Consider the following 16,649-nt stretch of genomic DNA (forward strand, 5'->3'; position numbering starts at 1 on the left):
AAAGTATGAATTATGCTTTACAAATGCTTAGAAAAAGACCAAAAGGAAACACAGTACATGGAATTGTTAATAGTTGGCAGTATTCATGTGGTAGAACTAGTTGTAAAATGTGTTTTTGACTTTTCTGCATTTTCCAAATTATGACATGGGCACTGAACTATTTTTAAGTTAATTTTTAAAGCCACAAAATAGCATTCATTTTAATGTTAATAAAGGGCATCCCATTCCCTAACATTACCACTGACACTGTTGCTATCAGCCCAAGTTAACTCTCAAGGGGATTGGTACCTTTATAAAATCAAAGTCTGCTAAAGTAAGAATAGGAATAGTTGAGGAGCCTCTGGAAACGTCAAGGACTATGGAGGCCTGGGACAGGAGATCTGGGCTGCAGGTAAGAGTGAGACAGTCTGTATGTAAATTCAAATTCACTACAGCCCATTAACTGCTGGTTAAGCTCTCGGTGCACAGTGTAAGTGCTGTGCTGCCTGGGGATGTGGTATATTTCATGCAGGCATTTATGTGTACAAAGCGAGGCAGATATCACCTGGGGAACAGAAAGAAGAGTGAAAGGAAGAGGTAGGTTAGAAAACTGATTGTCCCTGGCATGGAGAGAAGCTGCTTTCACCCTCAGACTTTCCTTTTGGTTCTATGTTCCACAGTTGCCCACCTGTGGTGCTCAGTCTCTTTAGCCTTCCTCCAAAATTGTGTAGAAGCAGAGAAGTGATCAGTTCCACATCTACAGCAGGCTTGCCCAATGCTCAGAGGCAAAGCCGTTTTTCAAGAAGTCTGTGCATGAGATGTTAGAATGTTCTGTCAGGAGGAATATCTTAGCACCAAAGGCTCACACTCTGGCCAATCCAACTACTGGCTGATGCAATGAAGGACCACAGCATTCTGCCTCTCCCCATGCCATCCTGGATCTATATCCCCTCTCTGTTCAGCTTCTCATAACAGCACCAAGCCCATAATAAGAATTGCTGTTTTTCTTTGCATGTTATAGTGTTTCCACATATACTCTTCTAGAGGCAAAGGAGCAAACATGTCACATGCCACGTGAGTGTTACCATCCCAAAGCTTGCAGCAGAGCTTCCAGAGAGCAGTGCACACTGCCACTTACCTGATGAAAGAACCAATAGTAAAAATTGTGGGCGGCTCTAGAAAAGGTTCAGCTAATTATGAATACTGCTTCTCTGGCACTTATTCAGATGACCAAAAGACTTTACCAGTCACAAGAAGAAACAAAGGCAGGGAGACAGGACAAGAAAGAAAATAAGAGCAGTCACTTCACAAAGAGAAACTGGCTCTGACATGTTTAGTAACACATTAATGTTATTTTAAAACAGTTAAATAATTGTGGACACTACTACTAACATTGGTTGCTGTGGCCATTGTAATAACCTCCTGGCAATAGCTTAAACCATGGGAAATTGCTGATATTCAACTGTTTTGGGCTATCTAACAAAAGAGACCTCATACCATTCAATCAAATGGATACATCCTAGTTTCCAGCCTTGTCACCTACAAACCCTTCTTCTGCATTAGAAAGCGATTAGCTTGGTAGAAAAATTCCTTTGTGCCATTTCCAAATGATAACTTAAAACTATTGCTGATTTAGATCATAAATTCAGCTTACTAGTTGTAGAAAGGACTTTTATTTGCAGGTATACTTATTTGTAGGATATTCCTGATTATAAAATGAGAAGAGTCATATAGCAACTGGATAGTAAAATTTTCAGTAAAAAGGGAAGTAAAACTTTTTCAGCCAAGACTGAGGCACAATGGTCATAACTCTATTCTTTTCATAATAAATATATGTCAGAAGCTAAGAGAACAAAAATTGCATTGCAAAGAGAATGTTGATAGGAAAAGGAAAGCAGATAAAAATCTACTCATGTGGCCAGTGGAGCACAATGCCAATGGCTGGCTGGAGTGTTCAATACAAGACCCAGGGTGCCCTTGTGTCAGTTAGATAAAGATTCCGCTTCTTCAAGACCTTTGACTTTCATCTGTTGGAAAATTTTTATAATATTCTATCTTTATTAGAACATGTTGCCAACATCCTCAAGAAAACTATCTTAGTAAATATACAAATCCACAATGTCTCCAATGTAAACAACACTCCCTAGGGTTATTCGGCACACAGTCAGGGTGGCTCTGGTGTGTGGCCTACGAAGAGTGTGAGTTTTAGTTCTCCTAGTTCAACATCAGTCTGAAAAATAAAGACACAAACTTCTCAGTTAAATCAGAATATTTCTTTACTAGCAACACCTCTGAGAGATTCTGAGCAAATCCTTAACAGAAGACAAGACTAAGGCTGTATATATAATAACACTGGTTCAATTTTTTGCTTTCATTACTTTACCAGCAGTGTGACCTTGGTCAAGCAATTTTACCCTTCCAAATGTGTTTCATCATCTGAAAAGTATGGATAAAACCACCTCAAAATGTGTTATGCAGATTAAATGATGGAGTGCATGTAGAGCATTAAGCACAGTGACTGGTATGAACTAAAAGCTCAACAAATGAGAGTTATTATTGATTCCTGAAGAGAGTGGCCACATACCATGACCTCAGCTGGAACGCTGAGTCATAGCTGTTTCAGAGGCCAGTGCTTCAGCGAGTTAAGAGCACAGGCAAGGAACTCGGAAGTAGGAGTACTGATCTTCTTTTCTCTTGCTTCGAGAACCCTAGACAAGTCTTTTAGCCATTTAACTTCTCTAGTCTTCAGTTACTTCACCTAAAGAAAAGGAGGAAATAATACTGACATATTTTACAGGGAAACTGGGAAGTCAAAAGCATGAACATAAATGCAAAGCATGAGTACAAAAGTATAAGAAAGAAATAAACGGTAGTGTCAAATGTTAGGAAGCCTCTGTATCCATCAGAGGGGAAAGGAGGCAGAACAAGTTACAAAAATGCTAGCTTTGGGTAGAGGTGCTTTATGTTACCAGTTTGGAGTTGAGATTCAGGTGTTTATGCTTCATGCAACTTTCATAACAGTCATTTTATCTCACTTGTAATAAATCAAAGCTAGTATAAAAATCTCAAAGGATATTTAATCAGTACAAGGCAAGCATAGGAGACTAAAAATATTTAAATACACTTCATAAGTGTATTTAACAAACCAACATCTAAAATGTTAATACGAAACTGCAAATCAAATATTAAAACTTAAGTTCAGCTGAAGAGTATAATCATTCACTTCTCTTAAAACAGTATATACAAAAAGCAGGGGTTAGTTTAATACGCATCTCAGTAGACAGGTAGAGTGATCTAGAAGAACTGTTAAAGTGAGCCCACAGTTTATTAAAGATGATACATGTTTATTTTTGTGCCCTGCATCTTTTCTCCATGCCATTTTTGCTAACTATAAATTCTCTGCAACCAGTCTTTCTCTACTCCACACTAAAGAAAAGAAACAGGCAGACTATTTTCATTATTTCTGTTTGACAAAACATATGGAAACAATAATTCTACAGACATGTACATTATAATAGGAAGCAATCCTATTTTAATGTAATTTTAAAAATTAAATAGACTCAAGTTATTTAAACTACTCAGTTTATTTGAAACTCACAAATGAGGCAGCCACGTCTCTAATTTACTTAGCAGATTCATATAGTTGGCTAGGACTTTAGAGATTACTTCTCTTATTGCTGTGCAAAGCAATTAGGAGGCTAATTCTCATTTACAAAAAAAAGTATTTATACAAGTAAATCTGCCCCCTAGTAAAGGGTAACAGGCTTAATTCAGTCATATTTCGTCAGTTTCTTTTTTCTTCTCAGGTCTTTTTTATTTTGTTTTATTTTGTGTGCTGGTAGAAAAGAACAGATGAATTAAAACTGATTCTAAAGTTCTATTTTTATACTTTGTCTTGAAAGGACTGCACAAAACATTAAATTTCTTTAATAAATATTTTCCCTGCCATATAAACTGATTAGTTTTAACTACTTTCGTTAAAACACAGGCATGCAGAAATGAGGAACAAGGAGGTTCTCTCAGGAAAAACACTGAAAAAATAAGATTTCATCTGGCCTTCCCATCACCACTTGAAGAATTGTTTGGTAGTTACATCATCAGGAAATAAAATACTATCCTCTGAGGACCCCTACTCTTTACAAAGAGGAAAGAGAAGGTTTGAAGTCTAAATCACTCCCGGAGATGTCTCCAAAAAAAGAGAGACTGAGACTTCTGGCTTCCCTCTGCCGCCTTCTTCCCCAGCAACCAAAAAACAAATGTAACAAAAACGTATTTACTAAAGTATAAATAAGAATAACATGATGTGTATTTAAGAATCCCAAGCAATAACAGAAGCTTTAGAGCCCCAGAGGGAGAAAAGTTACAAGCGGATCAACCCTGACCCCCAATGACTCGATTAGCCCGGCAGGAGGGCGCCAGCGTCCCCGGCCCGCCGCCCATTCTCCTCCGCGGGGAGCCGGGACCGACTGTGCGTTCACACGGTCCGAGCGTCGGCGGAGCCGGGGCGCGATGCAGCGCCGCCGCCGCGGATCTGGCTGTCACCGGCGCCCCCGCCGCCCGCGCCGCACACGCGGAGCGCCTTATAAGGCAGCGCAGTGACGTAACGCCCATAGGCCGGGCGCGCTCGGCGCCCCGCTCGCATTGTTCGGGCGACTCCTGGAGCGCGCACAGCCCGCTCGCAGCGCCGCGAGACTGCGGCCCCCGCCCGGCCCCCGCCCGGCCCCCGCCCGGCCCCAGCGCAGGCGACTCAGGTAAGCCCGGGAGAGCCGCTCAGCTCCAGCAAGGGGATTGCTGTCTGAGAGCTAGGCAGTCTGTAGGTGGCTTTTAAAGTTATTAGCATCACAAACTGGACAGGTTTCGAAAAGCGCGTCCAATGAACTCTAGGTTCAAAACCTTTCCCAACTCACACAAAACCTGAAAAGTTTTCTCCGATAGAGAAAACAGATTTGGGATTTAATTTTAAATGTAGAGAGGTGAGGGATGACTATATATTACAGACGCCTTCCAAGTAAGCTATACATGGTATCCTGCCTGTATTGAGAAATCTTTGGGGAAAGGGTGGGGAGAGTATATTGTACTACAGCAACTCTATCTCCTGATCTTACCTCTCCTAGGGCTCAAACTCCTTTAAGTCTTATAAGAGCACAGTGCGAAACACTACCACAAGGTAGTGGATTTGTCCCCCCCCCCCCCGCAATGCCCTCCCTCTTTTGTAAATCTTCATATAAAAAACTAGGAAACCCCTGTTAGGAATACATCGTGTAATTAGGATGAATCTAACTTTAAAAGTAAAGCACTTTTTAAGCTTCAAAAAATCCTACAAACGCTATTCTGTCTTAAAAGCAAATGTTAATTAGTACAAGAAAGTAACTCACAGTTTTGAGTTCTAACTTTTTAATTTAACTCCAGTCAGTGGGTAAATGACAAACGGCAATGCAAATTAAAGATAAAGCTAGTTCCTCTATAGTAACATGTTGGACAATAGCTTATTATGTAGAAATACTAATTTAAAAGGTAAAGCCTATAGAAGAATTTTGTTAATCAGTGGCGTTTTGATCCATAATTTGTTACATCTAAACCCTGGATAGACTATTGCTATAAACGAACCCTTATAGTATGATAATTGAACCATTGGCAGATGCCGAAAATCTACATATTTTACTTTACTTTTCAGAATAAAAATCAGCAGAGGAATTAAAAACAAAATATGCTATGTCAAATTTAAAACCCTGGAATAGGAGATGAAAAAATGATTTATCACTCAAACTTTATTTGGTCTGAACATATGTTGTAAAACAAACTTAAGAAAAAAAATGTGTGAAAGAATTATTTCCCTTTTAAAATAGTCCCTGTGTTTTACTTATCATTTGAAACATAGTTTTTTACCTGCTCAAAATTCGGGATATATCTGTATTTCTAGTAATTCCTGTGGTTGAGTTTTTTAAAGTATATGACATTAGTGCCTGCCATTTTTGCTTCACAGGAGTTTTATTTGCTAATTTTGTTTGAAGCAATGCAAGGCTTTGGTTTTAGTATTCTAAAAGAAAAATTATATGTTACTTGGCCTGAAGATAGGCTTTATAAACTGCAGGTTAGTACTGAGAAGTAGCATTTCCTCAAAACTATTATTTCAAATATAGGGAAGCCTACCATAATGAGAAGAGGGGGCAACACCCAGGTTACTGTGGAGAAGTACAGAATATGCAATAGAAAAGTTGTTTATTTGATATAGGCTGTAATTGGAAACTGAAAAAATTCCTATCTAGGGAAAAAGGTATTCCAGTCTTTTGAATCTAATAGAGGAGGAGGGAAATAGAAACCATCAATTATTGTTTCAGCTATACCCAAAGTACCATCTGTACCATAAACTATAGCTCAACTGTTGAAAATCATAACCTCTATCAAAGCCCTAACAGCTGTTTCCCAGAGTCTGCATTTTATTTTTGTAAAACAGGCAAGCATCAATTTTAAAACAAAATTTTAAGTGACACACTTCAACAGTCCACACTTTTTTCCATTTATTAACTTTAAAGTGTAGTTCAAAGAACAATCACCCATTAAAACCCCTTTTAAAATTGAAAGTTAAAAAAGATTTATCGTGGATACGTTACCTCACAGTGGCCTCTCTTAGTGAGCATTTCTTAGTGCTTGGGATAACTTACATGATGGAAAAAATGTTTTGGATTGAATGAATGTGAATTTTTACATCTCCAGATAAAGCACATATTAATTTTATAATTAATAAATTCATTTACCTTTCTATGGTGATTAACCTTACCCATTAAGCCCTGGTACTTTTGTGATATTTTCCTAATGTTGTGATGGAGTCTATAGTAACAATCAATATGAAAATACAAGTAAGCTTAGAGCTTCTCAATTTTCAAGTCCACTTGCAATTCCCATTAATCTGCCTTCTCAAAATGCTATGAACTTTGCTTTAGGGTTCTCTGCTACCTCTTCCCCTCCAAAAAAGTGCCTTTGATAATAAATGGATTTTGAGGTAAAGAAAGTGAAAATGGGGGAGAAGAGCAAAATTCCATTAATTGTTCTTAGGTCATGTTCTGTCTATATCTAGTGCATCAGGGCAAAGTGAATGCTTTTACAAGGTGAATAGAGAAAAAAAAAATACAGCCTCCTATTAAAGGGAAAAAGGAAGCGGGGCAGGAAGAGAACTGTTTATAAAAGACTGGATATTGTAAAGTAATAACCAAAGGATGTAAAGCAATATTGGTCTCAACCTGCTTCAAGAACTGAGATCTGTTACCCACACAGCCAGTCATTATCTTTGAAAAATCTAACACACCTTATCCTCTTGGGCATATCATTAATTTTAAATGATTTTTAGAGTTTAGTTAATTTGCATTTGACTGTGAATTTAGCTTCAATATAAACTGATTTAGTTTCTGTAAATTATGTTTAAATAAGGATTTAAAGATGAAGAGACTGCATATTCAGCAAGCATCACAAACTTTCAAAGAAGTATTTCTATGGCTGCCTTTGCCATCACTAGGGCCACCAACTCAATCACTTATGTTTAATGTGTGCTGCAAAGAATCTTAGAAATTCCTCTGGCCAGTCAGTTTCTACTTCGAGTGTGAGGTACACTAATTCCTAGCAGATCATCACCAACACAGTTCTAAAACCTCCTATATTCCTCTTCTCAAAAACAGAGTTGAGATTTTCTCTCCCTGGCCGCCTTCTGCATTAACATTACCTCCGACTGGGAAAGCTGGGCAAGTAAAAGTGGGAAGGCTCTCCCAGGAAAGTTGCTTGGTTCTTTTTCAGATATGGAAGAAGGACTCCCTTTTCATGCTTGTTCCATGAGATTCTAATTTAGCAGATTAGATAGGACAGCAGCAGTTTTCATTCTGAGCCCAAGAACAGAGGGTAAAACATTAGCAGCATTTTTTCTCCAGTCTGACCATCCTCACATTCCTATGCCCTACTGGTTCCAAAATAAGATTAACTCTTAAAGATACAATTATACTTTTTTAATGACTAGCTTTGGAAATGATACATTTGTGTGTGGGGGGATGGGTGAGGAGGTATGTGCAAGAGTAAGTAGGTAAGTGTAGCTATCATTGGGACAGGTAGAAGTGCAAACACCTTGTTTCTGTTTATGGTAACTACTGATTATAGCCTAGAGCACAGTCATTATCAGTAAGAGTGTATATTTTGTCAGAATAGCAAACACTCAGTCCCACAGATGTGAGTTTGAGAAGTGCCTTGGTAAGTTCTTTAGGGACAGTGGGATGCCCCAGGCCCCAGAGAGTGTACACACACACACGGACACAGACCTGACAGGAAATGTCCACAGAACTTTATAGCTGGAAGAGGCCTTGGAGGCCATCTGATCCAAATGCCTCACCCTGCAGAAGAAACTGATGTCTACAGTGTGACTTACCTCAGAGACACAGAGCTACTCAGAGGCAGAGCCAGGGCCCCCTGCATTCTTGGGCTATAGCCTTTGGTTTCTCCTTAAATTAATGGTAGGAAGAGATGAGAACAGAAGCCCCAGAAGAAGCCTTGGTACTGTAGGTGTTAATTTGGATATAAAACCCATTAAAAAAAAAAGAAAGTAGAAAGGTTCAAAGTTCTTGTTAATAAGTACAAGCAGTAAGAAGACAAAGGGAAAGGAGGGAGGTGAAAATCAATACAGTTCAACCAGGCTACAATGGAAGGGAGGTGATAAAGGGAGGACAAAGAAAACAAATAATAAATGTACTTAAAGGTCCTCTGGACGGCAAAGCTCACTCTCTGCCTAAAAGCTGAGAGGTGCCCTGCAAGAGTGTATGCTCTACAGTTATAGTTAAAGCCATTTACGTCTGATCCACTAACATGACAAGTGACCTCTTCGTAGTGTCTTCCAACTACAAGCATTCTGCCTTCCCTAGACCTCCCCAGCTAGTAGGTTCCCTTTCAAAACTCAGTGAATCAATGCCTTTAAAACAACCCTCCCTGGGCTTCCCTGGTGGCGCAGTGGTTGGGAGTCCGCCTGCCGATGCAGGGGACACGGGTTCGTGCCCCGGTCCGGGAGGATCCCACATGCCGCAGAGCGGCTGTGCCCGTGAGCCATGGCCGCCGAGCCTGCGCGTCCGGAGCCTGTTGCTCCACAACGGGAGAGGCCACAACAGTGAGAGGCCCATGTAAAAAACAAAAAAAAACCCCAAAAAACAAAAAAAACCCTCCCAAAAACTTTACAGGAAGTCACTGTGGGCTATAAGCTCCTGGAAATACTTACCTGCTTTACTTTCCTTCATACCATGCATTGCTACATGACATTAAATTATACATTAACTGCTTGTTTATCGTCTGTCTACTGGACTGTAAACTCCTTGAAGGTCAATTTTGCTACCAACTTTATCCCTAGCACCTGGAAAAACACCTAGCTATAGTTAGTAGGTATGTCACCAGGCCAAGAAGAGTATTGGATATGAATAAATTATACCCTGGAAGCTTCTTATTTGGTAAGAAAAGAGTATTTCTGGAAACAGTGGGTTAGGAAGGGCCCCTCCTTCTAGATTTTGTTCAGGAGCTCAAAACAAGTCTCTGCCACTATTTGAAGTAACTACATAGAATTGACATATAAAACACAAAAACCAGAAAACGAATTAGGCTCAGATGAAGTCGAGGCAGTGAAATCTGCTTTTACTATACAGTATGTGTTGTGTAGGCAGACTTCAAGTCAGATGCTTCTCTGTCTACCCACCTCCATCTACCTCACTTTAATGTCCTCCCAAAATAATGAGAATAAAGATGGTGAAACAGTACCAGGTGAATTGCCCCGGGGCAAGAAATGGATGGGAAGCAAAATATGAAAGAACAGAGTGCAGTGTTTTTGTCCTTAATGAAGGGTATTCTTCTGTTTTTCCCTAATTTCTGTGCCTCAGCAGAACGCCTGGGAATTGCACTCATGGGGTCCAAACAGTTTGTCCTTGCAATAACTAGAAGTTAGCAGATTGCCCTTTCCCAAGTATGTATGTATGTGTGTGTGTATATATATATATATATATATATATTTTTTTTTTTTTTTTTTTTTTTTTTTTTTTTTTTGCGGTATGCCGGCCTCTCACTGCTGTGGCCTCTCCCATTGCGGAGCACAGGCTCTGGACGCGCAGGCTTAGCAGCCATGGCTCACGGGCCCAGCCGTTCCACGGCATGTGGGATCTTCCCGGACCGGGGCACAAACCCGTGTCCCCTGCGTCGGCAGGCGGACTCTCAACCACTGCATCACCAGGGAAGCCCCCAAGTATATATTTTGATTCCAAAGTTTCTGTGGGTAGTCAATTCATCTGCCAGGTTTTACAGAAAAGGAATAATTTTTCTATAGTTTCAAAGTTAGGTAACGCCAGTGTCAACCTGTGAAACCAGCCTAGGGCTTGTAACTCCTCATCAGCACCAAACATTTACTGAGTGTCTACCAGACACTGTGCTATAAGTACAAGGCAGGACAACAAGCCCAGCAACTAAGTTCTCCACACACCACACCATGTCACTAACATAGCTACACCTATGTTAGTCATCAACACCTTGTTGATGACAAGGGCTAAGATTATCAGCAGCTCTTGCACAGTGGTTCCAATCATTGATCACTGTCCTGTTCGGCCTCTTTTTTAATGAACTGATAAAGCAATATACATAATACAGGTCAGCTGTACATAAAAATAAAGATAAACAATGTGGGACTGTTTTTAAAAAAAAATATAACACATGGGCTTCCTTGGTGGCGCAGTGGTTGAGAGTCCGCCTGCCGATGCAGGGGGACACGGGTTCGTGCCCCGGCCCAGGAAGATCCCACATGCCGCAGAGCGGCTGTGCCCGTGAGCCATGGCCGCCGAGCCTGCGCGTACGGAGCCTGTTGCTCCACAACGGGAGAGGCCACAACAGTGAGAGGCCCGTGTACCGCAAAAAAAAAAATACAACACAAATGTAGTCAGTCTCCAAGCTTGTTTACTACTGACACTAAATTGATATGGACAAATAGTGTTACCTCAATGCTAAGACTAAAGAGTAAGAATAATGGTTCGTAAATCAAGTTCTACTCTTCTTGGCTCTGCCATCCATTCTCTGCGTAAGCCTCCTATAGCCTTGGCTTCCATTAACCTAAAAAATGGGAACAATGTCATCCACTGTAAGTATCTCTCAATACTGGGTAAGGATAGAATAGTGCACAGTAACCCCTGAGGGAACTCTGATCACGTAGAGTCAAAGACTATATAAAAATATAAGCTACTGATCCTATCATTAGAGAGACAAGTCAGCTAAAGAAAATGGGAAGAATGTGAGGAAAAAGTCCACTCTTAAGCCAGAGGCAAAATTCACATAACTATAGCCCTTGAGCCTGTGGGAAAATCCAAATCATCCTACCAAGAGCAGCCGCAAAGATGAGCTCAGAAAAAAAAAAAAAAAAAAAGATGAGCTCAGACCTTCAAGATGGGCGACTCTGACAGGAGTAAATCTGCCAGATTTATCATATCTCATGGCCCACCAGTCTTGGAACAAAAGTTTAAAGGTGAACTAAATTTTCTCTCTCTTTTTAAAATTCTCTTTTAAGTGAATCAAAACAAAAACAAATCTCTGAGCAGAAATTATAAGAGGAATGTAAAATATTCATCACATTTGGTCTGACAAGACTTAAGTGACTGCTGCTGTTACATTTGAAGAAAAGGATGGAGCTGCTTAGCCTAAGAGCTTGGGGAGAGCATGAGAAAGTTCCTTCTTGCTGAAGACAAATGGCCTGCAGTGAGATGCTGTGTAAGTCCCTTAGCCTTGGCTTGTCAGTTAATTGGGAATGGCAGAGGAGGTGAATCACTCTGTGGAGTTCTGTATAAAATAATCCTTTGCTGCAAATGAGAAGATTATCTATTCTTTAAAAATAATTCATTTTTTATCAAGAGAGTTAAACACTCTTTTTATTAAAAGAAACACATTATGTTTGAGGTTCAGTATTATCCTTCAGGCTTTCATACAACTGCCTATATGGGGCAGACTGAGGTCTTTTAGATAAAGATGAGAACAACTTTGTTAAATGACTGGGGTTCTACTCATCTCCCCTAACATTACGCCTCACGAGAGTCTTCTTACAGTCTCATAAAATTCACTGGGCTGAACAAAGATGCAAAGAATCACAGGCAAAGTTAAGATTCTCTGGCTAGTTTACCCCCATCTGGACTTATTTAAATTTGTCTCCAAGTGAATTCACTTCACTGAGTGGTTCTCCCTCCTCCAAAGTGACAAGAACAGGAGGAACAAAACTCTACTTCTCCTTCTTCAGCTCTCATAATAATTAGAGTAAATTCTGAGAACTGTAGGCATCATTCAGACTAAGAGGGAGTTATATTCCCCTAAGAAATGGGTCTTCTCACCTCTCAAATCATTTGGTCATCAAGTATGTACCAATTTCAGACCCATGTGGAGGATACAGAGGTATCAGATTCTTTAAGGAGCTTATAGTTAGTTCAAGAGCAAAACTAATATAACAAATTAGAAAGTGGTATAAAACAATACAGAGTATTTGTGTCACAAAACTGTAAGGGCTGTGGGAACTCAGAAAGGGGAACCAGCCAGGGTTAGACAAGTTAGGGAACATTCATGGAAAAGATGGAAAGTGAAATGTAAATGTAGCATTCCAAAAAATGATGGCAGATTTATCCCTTGGAAGTCTACTGTGAAAAGGGAATATGAGGTAAAAAGAGAAAGAAGTCTTGATCCAGCATCAGAACACCCAAAGTCTGATTTTAAACTCCATTATTTGGCCTTTAGAACAACCTGGACTTCCATAGTTATTTCAATCCTTAAAGTGAAGATTAAAAGTGATGATAAAGCAGTTGGCACAATGCCAGACCCACAGCAGACACTCAGTAAATGGTATCTATTGTTCTTCTAGATATTAAGCCAGTCTGCCCATAAGAATGATGCTCCATCATCATCTGGTGCTATTGGGTTCCTCCAGGCTGAGGCACAAGGGGCTGTCTCAGGGCCAAAGAGGAGGTGCTTTGTAGGATGCAGTCCCAGAGAACTCATGTTTAAGCTTATTGGAGAGTTAAGAACTCAGGATTAAGCTTACTGGAGAAAATCCATGTCTCTAGTACTTAACTTCAGCCACTCTGAAAAGTGAGGTTATCCTTTATCCTGATTTCCCTGCTTGAAAGGAATCCCTCCTATGAGAAACCCACATGAGCTTTCCTAAAGAAGTCTTAGTCACCTGAAATAAAAAACAAGTTACTGAGTAAAGGACCAAGGAGAGCAAAAGGCTTAAAAGCTGGCCTGGAATCTCCTGTTTTACCTGGAAAGTCCTACCATGCTGGAGAGGCACACATATAAAACAAATAGGTGAGACAAATCTTACAACATGGGCTAAATAGCTTATATTAGATCCTACCCACAGACAATGAAGATTTCCTTTCAGAAACTACTAGTCAAATACTAATTCCTAGGTGTTCACTTTTCAGTTTAATTATACTTTCAATTTAGCATAACATTTTAAGTGTCAGACACTAAAAAGATTTACTTCTGTACTTTTACAGCACACTTATAATCTTGAACTATAACAAATGCTTGACATATAAAGAACCAAAAATAAATCTGAATCCCCTGAAATTCCAATTAAGGTTCCTGTATAGTTATGAACCACTGAGACTTGACGAGTCATAAAATCTCTTCTGATAGAATGGAATATACATTTTTGACATGTGAATTTGTACATAGTGCTATTTAGGAAAGAAGGGAGGGAAAGGACTTTAAAGGTTGGTAGTGGTTTTTATCCTCTGGAACTGAGATTTGAGGATCATTAAAGGCTTTGTAAACCTTAGAGACAAAATTGTATTGCTTTCCCCATGTTGCAGCTGAGGTAACAGGTAGATGAGGCAAGGTCATAGAGTTAAGTCAGTGGCAGATTTTGGTCCAACATTCCCTGTCCATTGAATACATGGCTCTTTTGAAAGTGGCTTTTCTGTTGCTTGAGAATTGGGGTTTTGCTTTTTTTCTTTGTTTTTAGCTGTGAATGAGTAAACTTTAAAAGTGAGGGAGACTGAAGTCAGTGCTTTTTTCAACAATGCTTTTTTCAACGACTGCAAACGTGAAATAGTTTGCCCTCTCTCAAAATTCAAATCTTAAAATTAATTAAAATTCAAAAGTAATATATGGTCAGGGCAAAAATGGATGGGTATTCATATAGCACATACACAAGGTATACTATATAGCCTTTTCATCAATTTTTTTCCAAACAGAATTTCTCATACCGATAAACATAACTAAATGGGTAAAACTTTTGTGCAGGGACAAAATCAGGTGCAGACAGGCCCAGGGCCAAGGGAAGTAAAGTATCAAGTCACTGCTCTCACCACTAGCAGGCCTGTTGCAAACCACTGTAACATCTTAAGATGGAATTGCCCCTAACTACACAAGCTAAATATTCTCTAGAACACATTCATCTTAGAAGAACCCAACTTAGAGAAAATAGGATCAAACTCTGTGTTCATGCTTTCTATCTTCTCAATGCTCAGAAGTGGCAGAAAAGGAAAATGTAACCCAAATGCTCTGAACTGTTCGTTAGGGAAAATTAAACAAGGTTAGATGACCAAAATAACTTTAATTTTTAAAATGTATGCAAGAGGACATGCAAAGACCACAAGAAAAATGGTCAGTTACATTCCAACAGATTTTAGAATAAAACTTTCCCACCTACCTGTAATTAAGTTTTACATATGGCCCAAACTCTAGTTCTCTAAAACATCATTTAGGAGACAGAAACCAGTCACCCTCAGGAACTAGGAAAAGTGAGTAAAGGTAGATGGAGGATGTTCACTGTGGTTCAGGATCTCACTGTTTGCTCAGCAGGCAGTCAGGCCAAACATCAACCTTCATCTTCCAACTGCCTTGACCTCCAAATACTGTTTAATGGGATTAAATGTTCTACTTCCTTTGCCCTCCTTATTTACTGATTTACTATAGCTAAAATGGAAGGGGAAAAAGAAGGAAGTTCTCTAGGAATCAAAATGTTTCACATTTTATGCTCTTTGGACTCCTATCTAGCCTGTTTCTCATGGCAAATTGTGTGATTTCAGTAGTCACAATAAAACATAAGCCTCTGTTGTTGTGGTTTCTAAGTTTCTGAAGTCTACATTTCCCACTAACAAGTTAGGAAACGTTTGGTTTCCCAAGCATACCACGTTAGCCGCTGCCTCTGTGCAGGCAGCCAGACTACAGGGAGGTGAAAACCAGTGAACTCATCTACTCTGGCACATGACTGCTCCCTGTTTTGGCCTTTTATGTTAAATCTACAAACTGAACACCAGTGAATTAAAGTATGAAAGCCAAATAAAAGAGTTAAGCCTTTTTTAAAAAAAGACTTACAGGAACTAGGGGCTTAAAAAAATTTTTCTTTCCTTTTGGCTCAGAGTAAGATTTGGAAAAGGATATATTCTTTGTAACTTTTTTAAAAAGAGAGAATAAAAGAAAGAAAAACAACCTACCAAAGAATAAGTGTTAAGAGAAAGGAATTATACTAATCCTCCAAAATATCTATTTGCAATATCTGAATGAAAATAACCTGTGATCTGGGAAGAGAAAAAAAAGGATGAAAGGAGATTAAAAACAAAATTGTGTAGCTACATCAGAATGCTTTTCTAAAGAATCTATTTCTGTTTTCCTCAATCCACTAAGATACAAAAGGAACATCTAAATATAAATGGATTTTGCAATAAGAGAAATACATACAGGGCTTCCCTGGTGGCGCAGTGGTTGGAGTCCGCCTGCCAATGCAAGGGACACGGGTTCGAGCCCTGGTCCGGGAAGATCCCACATGCTATGAAGCAACTAAGCCCGCCAAAAAAAAAAAAAAAAAAAAGAGAGAAATACATACAAATATTCTTAACAAGATAAAACACATACAATACACACTTTTAAGGGTATACAGCATTATGCCCTTGAAGTCTGTCTGAGAAAAGGCTGCCTGCTAAAAATACTTTCCGAGAACTTTAAGTTCCTTGAAATGTTCTATGGAAATGGTATTTATGACAAACCCACCTCCTCTAGGGAACATTAGATGTTATTACTGGCAAAGTCACAATTTTCTAAACCATCCAGAAATAATCATGAATTTATGCCAAATGACTAAACTTGTTTTATTATTACAATGATTAAGAGAATATTTGCTAAGATCTCATGTTCAAGCTCAAAGTAGCCATGAACCTACAGAAAATACAGTGTCAAAACAGCGGATTGCAAGGGGTAGTGATTTTCTGTGCCTTTCACAGGCAGAATATTACAACACACAAATTCACTGGAGACGATGGTATACGAGATATATGAGATAGGAGGTGTGGATGTATGTCACGGTGGTGAGAAACTGCTTTTCTGTAAAATGAGAATAATAATACAGTAAGTCCCCTACATACGAACAAGTTCTTTTCTGAGAACTTGTTCATAAATCCAGTTGGTTCGTAAGTCCAACAAAGTTAGCCTAGGTAGCCAACTAACACAATCGGCTATATAGTACTGTACTGTAATAGACTGTAATACTTTTCACACAAATAATATGTACATAAAAAACACAAAAAATAAAGAAAACATTTTAAGTCTTACAGTACAGTACCTTGAAAAGTACAGTAGTACAGCACAACAGCTGGCATATAGGGGCTGGCATCGAGTAAACAGGCAAGAAGAGTTAC

General features: G+C 39.3%; 2 protein-coding genes across 14 annotated transcripts in view; one reads left to right on the top strand and one right to left on the bottom strand.

Moving 5' to 3' along the window:
- The window catches only part of CMSS1 (cms1 ribosomal small subunit homolog), a 382,900-nt gene that overhangs the window by 321,071 nt on the left and 45,180 nt on the right, over window positions 1-16,649 (bottom strand). The window lies entirely within an intron of this gene.
- FILIP1L (filamin A interacting protein 1 like) overlaps window positions 1-16,649 on the top strand; it is a 287,005-nt gene that overhangs the window by 250,699 nt on the left and 19,657 nt on the right. Inside the window, exon 1 of one of the 10 annotated variants that reach the window (XM_060150687.1) lies at window positions 4,609-4,730. The exons of the other annotated variants lie outside the window; for them this stretch is intronic. The gene's annotated coding sequence lies outside the window, so the exon portion shown is untranslated. Of the gene's footprint in view, window positions 1-4,608; window positions 4,731-16,649 lie in introns of those variants that run through there. 10 annotated transcript variants of the gene reach the window in all.

The sequence above is a fragment of the Lagenorhynchus albirostris genome, chromosome 5, assembly GCF_949774975.1.
Source record: "Lagenorhynchus albirostris chromosome 5, mLagAlb1.1, whole genome shotgun sequence".
Taxonomy (NCBI): domain Eukaryota; kingdom Metazoa; phylum Chordata; class Mammalia; order Artiodactyla; family Delphinidae; genus Lagenorhynchus; species Lagenorhynchus albirostris.